The sequence below is a fragment of the Eptatretus burgeri genome, chromosome 3, assembly GCF_056783735.1.
Source record: "Eptatretus burgeri isolate ZD-2024b chromosome 3, Ebu_testis_v1, whole genome shotgun sequence".
Lineage (NCBI taxonomy): Eukaryota > Metazoa > Chordata > Myxini > Myxiniformes > Myxinidae > Eptatretus > Eptatretus burgeri.
This window is the reverse complement of record NC_140963.1, coordinates 112,897,655-112,907,954: the sequence shown is the minus strand read 5'-3', so window position 1 is coordinate 112,907,954 and position 10,300 is coordinate 112,897,655.

Sequence of the window (10,300 nt, the reverse complement as noted above, 5' to 3'; positions counted from 1 at the left end):
AGGGACAGGTGTGACTAATTTGGACAATCTGCATTCAAGGTATACATTAACTGGTACTGAAATTGACCATTAAAATGGTATGGTTAAACACCGTAGAGGTGAAAGGGTTTGCGATAATGACAACAGCAGTTGTACTGTAACCAATTCGATGAACCAGAAGGACTGACTACCTTTTTACCATTTGTCATGCCAACCTGCACTTCGAGCGAATGTGTACCTTTTAAAAAATGAAGTCGAACTCGTATTGCAGTTTGTTCTACCGATGCTGCAAGAGCTTGATTCATTACGAGCAACCTGTGCCAAGCCTATGATGGAGAAATATTTAAGTCTTTCATTGCATTTCTTGCCCCTCAATTAAGCCGATCCAGGCTCGGCCCAAATTTGCAGCTTTGTTTCAAACGTGTTCTAACCTTGTTCTTTTCTCTCCATCAACCCACCTCGTACAAGTATTGCTTGGGGCCTTTTTATAACATGTCACTTCAAATATAACAAGGCAAACACTTAAACTTACCTTTTACAGCAATTTATTGATTTATTTTAAAACATCAAGGTTGTCCTCAGTGAGCCTGGTGTGGCTTCGTGGTTAAGGCGGTGGCTTGGGATCCTTGGGGTCCTGAGTTCGAGCCCCGCTGGCTGCTGAGTTAGCATCAGGGGGGTTGATTCAGCCTGTCATCCTTCCGAAGGTCGGCGAAATGAGCACCAGTATACTGGTAATTATCCCTGCAGGGTCGAAGGCAATTCAGGGTTGGCGTCAGGAAGGGCATCCGGCCTTAAAAAAACATTGCCACAAGAAAGGGTACCATTATTGGAGCCCGCAAAAAGCTGACCCCTGCTCAGGGATAAAGGCTTTAAAAATGGTGTGATCAAGGTTGTCCTCCGAAGCCAATCACCCCCTGGGCATCTTGCGTCGTACAAAGCGCTTCTTTAGCAAACATGAACTATCCACCTACACGGCCTTTAGCCACAGCTTGGAGGACTGCTCTCTCCTTTGGGCTGGTTATGTTGCCTCTCATCTTGCTCAGCTTGGTGGTGTGGAAACACATCTTTATGAGAACTGGAATTTTCCACGAATGAGATGAGTCCATGGGCCTATTGCTCTGCTATTGAAGACACGCCAGTGGTCTGTCTTGAAGTTCCCCCTTTCTACTCTTTCCTTACTTTGTTATTATCTTGCCAAAACGAAGTTTTTGCAAGATATGTTAGTCAGCTTGTATGTTTTTTTTTGTTTGGTTTTTTTTTTTGTTTTTTTGTTTGTAATCACGTATTAAAAAATTCTGCAGAGCACAGTTATCATTGGAAATTTTTGTAACTTCGCATATCAGAGGCCTATAGAGGTCCCTTTCAGCGCACAAAATTTTGAAGGTCAAAGGTCAAGGTCACTTTGTCACAAATCAGGGGAGTTGACAAAACCCTTATTTTTTGAGTAATTTTCATCGGATCGTCTTGAAACTTCATGGGAATATAGTTCATGGTCTGGCGCTCAGCTGATTAATTTTTGGTGGCGATTGACCTTCATATGTTTTTTTTTGTTTGTTCGTTTGTCTGGCATCACGTATAAATAACTCTGCAGAGCACAGTTATCATTGGAAATTTTTGTAACTTCGCATATCAGAGGCCTATAGAGGTCCCTTTTAGCGCATAAAATTTTGAAGGTCAAGGTCACTTTGTCGCAAATCAGGGGAGTCGACGAAACCCTTATTTTTTGAGTAATTTTAATCTCATCGTCTCCAAACTTTATGGGAATGTAGTATATGGTCTGCTGCTCAGCTGATTAGTTTTTGGTGGCGATTGGCCTTGACCTTCATGGTTAGCGCCTGAGGTCAAACATATTTGACCCCAAGGTCAAATTTTCAAGTTTTAGGAACCATATCGTGGAGTACCTCAAATTGAACACCTCGATGAGTGCTTTCGAGATATGTCAAGCTTGAGACATGATGACGTCATTTGGTGACTTTATGAGGCAAACATATTTTTCATGGTTACTCTGAAGAACGATTTTCATCGGAATCTCTCGTAGGCAGATATTCCTCAAGGAGTCGCTCCTGGTGGATAGCAGCTCTGTTCACCTCAGTGTGACCTTAAATAAGTCACACGTGGTCACCTTTTGTTTGTTTGTTTTTCTGGAGGGTGAATGTGCATCACCATCAACCCACTTCTTGTGAGACTCCCAAAGTGCAGACTTTTTTTTTGTTCTGTTCTCTTCTCCCATCCCCCACACTCCCCTCTCTATGAAACCAACTTCCACATTCGCCTCAATCTCTTCCCTCTTAGTCAAGAAAGCTGTTCATCACCATCCCAAAACAAATGATATTTTCTATCCTCTGTTACTAACACCCCCCCCAAGCCCACCCCCTTCCAGTTTTTACTTCTTGAGAGTTTGCATCTGTTTCCATATTATCCACCCTATGTATCCCCCCCCCTCATTCCGATTCATTGTCCAAGTTCCCTCTATTTTGTCCTTCAATTTTGCCATTGGTGTTTCTCCTCTGTCGTTACTGTTAAGTTACTTTTATGTTGCGTCCTGATCTGTTCATTTTTCTCGCTCTTCGATGGATGGATCTGTTTGCAATGTTTTTTTTAAATTCTATTTATTTATTTTTTCAGGTGAAACCATGTCAGAGGAGAACTCTTTGTTGCTGTGGCTTCGACTAATTTGGCATACTTCCTGCATTGCATGAGTTCCGGTAATGAGCAATTCTGTGTCCCGTTTCTGAAAAGTGAAGAGCCAGCTTGTAATTCAAGAGTAAGTATTGTGAAGTACTACTACTACTCAGCGGACGCATCCGAGATTAGCATTGTGATGTAATGACATGATATCTGACCAAAGTCCAAAAAAATTAATCTATTCGACATTCTAAGGTGAGAGAAAAGTCAATGGCTTGAGTCGAGCAGGGTTGTTGAGCAAGTGGTGATGATCCATTTCAATTCCAAACAGTCCATTTGCTCAAGTGAAGGAGTTATCCACATTAAAATGCCCTCGTACCATGTTATGCCCAGAAGGAGGGGTCTTTTATCTCCAGAGGTTGTCAAGCTCGGACAAAGGGAATCTGATGAGCACTGATAATGGGACCGTCCAAACCACCCCACGTACCATAACAAAAACTGAGTGAAAAGGTCAGCTCACTCTATGAATACCATTCATTCATATGCAGTGTGATGAATCATTGCACATCAGTGCCTCTGATGCAGTGGCCCTTGCAGGTTCGAGAAAGAATTTGTTCAAGGTGCAAGAGATAACTCCCCCCAATCTTCACAAGAGAAACAGTGGGCTCTTTCACATCCTCAACTCAAACGAGCAATCAAAGATTGCACACCCTCACTCTGACTTGGTTTGTGTGGTTTTATAGACATTCTAATTATGCATACTTTCTGGAGGTACTGCGTTTTTTAAAAGAATACTCGGCAGTTGGGTTACTTCTTTTTAGGAGGTTGGTGGCAGGATTTGCACTCCAGCCACTGTAAAACCCTTCATTCTGCAAAACACAAAAACGCAAAGAAATCTGAAAACCCACTCCGTGGGAGTACCTCCTGTGCAGCTTCCCTTCGCAGGGCAGCTCACCGGACACCGGGATTGGGGCAAAGCCTTCAGGACCCCCAATCTTTCACGATAGGAGGGAAACCATGGGGTAACATTCCCGGGTCAGATTGTGGGAGAGTGTGTCAGAGTGGTGCTGAGGGGTCGTCCACAAGACTGCGGTCTCCCTGGGTTAACCTGAGGCGGTCCCTTCGGGTGGGTGCCTGGAATGTCCTCTCCCTAAGAGAGGATGATCACCAGTCTCTGTTATCATCTGAGCTCAAGCGTTTGGACATCGGTATTGCAGCACTCTGAGGTTCGGAGACCGGATTGCGGCGAGATCATGGTGGGTGGTTACACCTACTATTGGTCTGGTCGCTCTGATGGTTACCATGCCAAAGGAGTTGCTGTGGCTGTGTCGAATAAGCTGACTCCAATGATAATTTAGGTAACACCGGTCAACGAGCGTTTTATGAGACTTAGGATTCGTCACTCCTTCGGTGTCATTACCCTGGTCTCTGTCCATGCTCCGATTGAGGTGAGTGATCTCACCGTGAAAGATGCATTCTACGCCATGCTCGAGTCTGGTTGATCAGTGCCCCAGACGAGATAAAATTCTAGTCTTGGGGGATTTCAATGCATTGACTGGAACTGATAGGGATGGTTACAAGACAAGTGTTGGTCCCCATGGGTCAGGAACTATGAAGCAGAATAGCACGAAGTTCCTTGACTTTGCAAGAAGTCATGGACTTAGGGTTGCCGGTTCATGGTTTCAGCACCCACAAGCTCATCGCTGGACTTGGTATTCCAATGCTGGCGGTGTGTCAAAGGAGATTGACCATGTCCTCGTTGATTGTCCTTGGAGGATGATCCACAACTGCAGCGTCTACCAGAGTGCTCAGTTCCTCAATACTGACCACCGGCTTGTTGTAGCAACTCTGAAGCTGCACCTTAAATCCAGGAGAATGGTACCATCCCAGCCTAGGCTGGATGTTGGCAAGCTCAAGGATGAGAGGGCAGCTGAGGAGTTTGTGAACCAGCTGAGTGGAGATTTGGGGGGGGGGTCTTGGTGCTTTAGGAGGTCGTGAAGAGTTGTGGAGTGCCTTCAAGACCACCGTCCTTGATGTTGCCGGTGGATGTTTTGGAACTCACCGAAGGGCAAAGAAGAATTTTGTCTCTCAGGACACTGGATAACATTGACCAGAGTCGCAGGGCCAGGCTGAATGGCAGAGCTGAGCTGTTCAGGGAGCTGAGGCGTAAATCTGTACGTGTGTTAAGGGTGGACAAGGAGGCCTATGTGTGAGGGGGTAGAGCATCACCTGTGGTCAAGTGATTCTCGTCCTGCTTACAGGGGAATTCGCGCATTGCGTTCATCCAAGCCCATCCCTCGGAGCACTGCAGTTAGAGCAGAGAGTGGTAGGCTCTTGACACAGGAGTCCAAAGTGAAGGCCCGCTGGGCCGGTTACTTTGAGTAGTTGTACCAGGCTGATCCACCAGAAGTTGAGTTGGATGTCAGGGGTGTTACAATTCCTGTTGCTGACCCTCCCATCAACTGTGGTCCACCTTCACTTGTGGAAACACGGGCTGCGGTGAACCGGTTGAAATGGGGTAAAGCTCCAGGGATCTGTGGCATCCATGCTGAACTTCTCAAGGCTGGTGGAAGTGCTGCACTCGTGCCGTTGCATGTAGTTTTGTGCTCTGCCTGGAACACAGGCATCATCCCAACTGACTGCAAGAGGGGGCTTGTTGTCCCTTTCTGGAAAGGGAAGGGTGATCGCCAAGACTGCAACAACTACCGAGGGGTGACGCTGCTCTCTGTGCCGGGCAAGGTTTTTGCTCGGATAATTCTTGATAGGGTTCGTCACCATCTGCTTGAGCACCAGCGTCCAGATCAGTCAGGCTTTACACCAAAGAGGTCAACGATTGACCGTATCCTTGCTCTTCGTGTCCTCACCGAACACAGACGAGAGTTTCGGCAGGAGCTGCTTGCAGCCTATGTTGATCTCTGTAAAGCGTTTGATTCAGTGAATCGGGATGCCCTCTGGAGGATTCTTGGTCTTCGTGGGGTGCCACCAAAACTGATCGATCTGATGTCTGAACTCTACTCTGGTACTGAGAGTGCTGTGAGATGTGGTGGTACCATCTCTGACTTATTTCCAGTTGTTACTGGAGTTCATTAGGGGTGTGTACTGGCCCCCACACTTTTCAGCACTTGTATAGACTGGATTCTCGGGAGGATGTCGGAGAGATCAAGCTGCAGTGCATCATTTGGGAATGTCAAGATCTCTGACTTTGATTTCGCAGATTATGCAGTCATCTTTGCGGAGACTTTAGATATCCTTTTGGGGGCCCTCGAGGTGCTGAATGAGGAGTCGGAGCTGCTGGGATTACGGGTTTCTTTGTTCAAAACTAAAATCCAGACATTCAATGACATCTTGGATGCTGCTGTCCTGTCTGTGCCTGTTTGTAGTGAGGATGTTGAGGTCGTGGAGAGATTCACTTACCTTGGCAGTGATATTCATGTCTCTGCCGGCTGTGAGTCAGAGCTGAATAGACGTCTGGGTCCGGCCTGGGAAGTCATGGATTTACTGGATAATGTGGTGTGGCGCTGCCGGTACCTGTGCGGGAGGACGAAAGTCCAAGTCTTCAGGTCCTTGGTGTTTCCAGGCTTGCTCTATGGATGCGAGACTTGGACTCTGAGCAAGGATCTGAGATGGAGACTTAATTCCTTTGGTACCAGATCTCTTCAGAGAATCCTTGGCTATCACTGGTCGGACTTTGTGTCCAACGAGCGGTTGCTGAGAGAGACTCAAATGAGATTTGTTACCTGCATCGTCCGTGAGTGTCAGCTGCGGCTGTAAGGACATGTGGCTCGTTTTGCTGATGCTGATCCTGCTCACTAAATTCTCTCAGCGAGGGAGTCTCGTGAGTGGAGGAGGCCAGTGGGCCGACCACGTGCCTCGTGGTTGCAGCAGGTTGATCGGCATCTCAAGGAGATGGGGATGGGCCTGGCATCTGCCTGGGGGATGGCCAGACAGAGACCCCTGGAGTACCAGCGGAAAGTGGACGCAGCGACGCGCTGCTGTGGTGCATGCTCCCATACCTACCCTACCTCTCAGGTATGTACTGTGAGTCTCAGGGCTTTGACTTCCTTCTCAACTCTCATTGGAAGAGAATGTGCACTAATTTCAGGAAGAAATAATTATAACTAAATGAACTTTATGTTGTCATGGATCTACCTCTGATGGATTATAAGAGAAGCTCTTCAAGTTTCCCTGTTGGAGGTCCTGAAGCCACCATTCCGTGGATAACTCCGTTCTGCGACAATTTGCTAAACCACAGATTCTGTCTGAGATGTTCAATTTAAGTAGGATCCAGCATCAAAATCCTGCTTTAACTTCCCGGCAGATTAAACACCCCAGATAGGGAACTGTGCCTCCAATGCACCACTGATTCCAATACACAGCCAAGCGTTACTGTGGGTTGGCTTCCGACTACTCGTAACGGAACAGCTTGCAAGAACTCTTGTTTGTATCTCACTATATCTAACCAATGGAGGCTGACAACCAGACAGTTTGAAAGGGATTATAATTTCAACAAAAGCATGTATATACAAGTCAAGCAGTGTCACAAATACACAGGCGCCTTTCTATCTCTCTATCTCTCTCTCTCATCTTTTCCCAAAATGAGAGAGACAGAGACAAAGTTAAGGTGTATGGTTGATCCCACTATCACTCCCCCTGTAAACGGGCTGGTTCACATGTGCCTGAACGCGGTGTGTGATGTGAATTCTCAGAGGCGAAGAGGGTGAATGTGAGGGTACTGTGTAAGGTGGATGTGAGGTATAAATGTCAGTTAGCCCTGAAAAGGACCTTTTTGCATTTTGTTGATAGGGCCTGCTTCTAAAGAGAATGAGAGAGATAGAGTGGAAGGAGGAAGAAAGTCTAATTCTGTACATGGCGACCGTGCCCAGCAGTAGTTGCTGGATCAGTCTTTGCTGTGGACTGGTTCTCGTACGTGCCCAATTCCCTCTCCAGGCTTCTCTGTTCTTTCCCGATGGGGTTCCAGACACGGTCTCTGTTCTGAACTCAAATTACAACTTCAAGCCCAGTGTTGGCTTGGTGGTTAGGGTGGCTGCCTTGGGATTCTTGGGTCCTGAGTATGAGCCTCATTTTCCACTGAATGAACACCAGTTGGGGTTGATTCAGCCTGTCATGCTTCCGAGGTTGGCAAAATGAGTACCAGTGTATTGGTAGAGGGGAACAGCACCAGTGGCACAGCCATGCTTCCAAGAAATGATAGCTACGCAGCAGCCAAGCAGCCATACACAAAAACATAACAGAACTCTGACTTTTATAGGCGATGTGTCTGATTCCACATCCCATGATCCCATGATCTGGCCGTTTTTCCACTGGTTGGCTGCGTGATCCGGCGAAGCCCATTGGTCACCACTAAGCTTCGTGGTGCAAGGAGTGCTGAGGTTTGAGCAATGCAACGGGAGCGGTGGCTTCGCGAGGCAGCAGGAACCGAGCTTTGGCCAATCCTGTTAGGGCTGAGGTTCATCTGTGCAGCGGATGCGAGCCAGGGTTTGGGCAGTGCTGTTGGGGCTGAGGTTAAGTGCTGCGTTCTTATTCTTGCACTCTCGTTTCTTGCCCCTGCAATGTCATTTCATTTCGATGGCGAATGCAGGTTTTTTTCCATGTAGATTTGTTGGATTTCTGGTCTGATGTCAAGTGTGTTGGATGAGAGACGGAGATAGATATAGGCATGCCGTCTTCCAGCATTAGTTGGTGGATGAGATCTCACCGTGTCCTTCATGACACTGTTCCAGAGTATGCCAAATGAGAATATGGCTTTGCCATAACTAAGGTGTTTGCAATTGAAACTTGAACACTAAATGCCTTGTCCGCATCCTATCAACTCGAAATCGAGATATCTGTCGTTCGGTCACACTGTTAACTGATCATGTTTGACTCTAAAGCATATTGTGTCGAATAAATTAATTTCAGTAGCTCATTAATAACAAGAAAAAGAGCAATCGGAGATTGCAAACCATCGGCAGGACTTCTTTTGAGTGGTGTATTTTTATCGGTTTTTACGTAAATCCAATATGGCTGCCATGCCATGTGACCTATGACGTCATATGTGTGACTTTCGTTCCTCGTCGATAGGTGGTCATATGTGTAAAGTTTTGCCTCGATCTTTTCAGCCATTTCAGAGAAGATTTTTCAATGGTTTTAAAAATATATATTTTAAACAATATGGCAGCCGAATCACGTGACTAACATCATGAATTTTTTTTTTGTGTGGACCATTTTATCTCTAGATGACCCCCAAATATTTTCATACTGATCTGATGTGGCATTCTACATATACAATTATGTCATAAAAAAATCACCCTCATTTCCCATAAGGAGTACTTGCTATGTGCCAAATTTCAAATTTTTCCTTGGTGTGGTTTCAGAGATACGGAGGTCCAAAGTTTTTCCAATGTAGCTTCCACACCACGTGACCTAAGACGTCATACCTATCATTGTAACATTCTACATGAGTAGTCGCAGCAATGGTGAAAAATTCGTCTCAATCCAACAAACGGTTGCGGAGAAAAACACGAAAGTTCTGTGCGGAAAAACAAACAAATGAAAAATCACTCAGTGACAACTTGGCAAAACAGAACAAAGTAGAATGGCACTTGGTAGAGTTCATACCTCTGCCAGGTGTTACAGTTCACGTTTTGTATCCCACTGATGGGCTGGATCCAAACCAAAATCCAATCCGCTTGTTCTTGTTACCTATTCTACTCATCCACCTTGGTTTGTCATAACTCGTCCACAACTTTTTGAGATATCATGATATATCTAGTTTTTGGCCCAACCTATCAATTTTAGAAATTATGCCTGTGTTGACCTTTTGACCTTAAAATTAATTGGAAGTTGAAATCAGTGACCCGACATGAAAATGCTCTTCAAATTTCAAATTAATTGGATTAAAATTGATGATTTTAGAAATTTGGCCGATGCTGACCTTTTGGTGTATGTTCACCTTTTCACCAATGGTGATCACAAAAATAATAGGTGGTTGAATTCAGTGACCTGATATGTAAACCCTTTTCAAATTCCAACTCAATTGGATGAAAATTGAGGATTTTGAAAATTTGGCCCAAATTGGCCTTTTGGCCTATATTTACCTCAAAATTAATAGGTGGTTGAATTCATTGACCTGATATGCAAATCCTGTTCAAATTTCAAGTTAATCGGATGAAAATTGAGGATTTTAGAAATCTGGACAGTGACCTTTTGGTTGATGTTGACCTCAAAATTAATAGGTGGTTGAGTTCAGCGACCTCATGTGTAATGGTCTTCAAATTTCAAGACAATCGGATGAAAATTGACAATTTTAGAAACAATTAAAAAATTTGGCCTATCTTGTGTTGACCTTATGGCCTATGTTGACCTTTTGACCGATGTTTATCTCAAAATTAGTAGCTGGTTGAATTCAGCAACCTGATATGCAAATGGTCTTCAAATTTCAAGTCAATCGGATGAAAATTGACAATTTTAGAAACAATTTAAAAATTTGGCCTATCTTAGTTTGACCTTTTGGCCTACGTTGACCCTTTGACCTATGTTTACCTCAAAATTAATAGGTGGTTGAATTAATTGACTCAATATGCAAATCCTGTTCAAATTTCAAGTTAATCGGACGAAAATTGAGGATTTTAGAAATTTGGACAGTGTTGACCTTTTGGTTGATGTTGACCTCAAAATTAAAAGGTGGTTGAGTTCA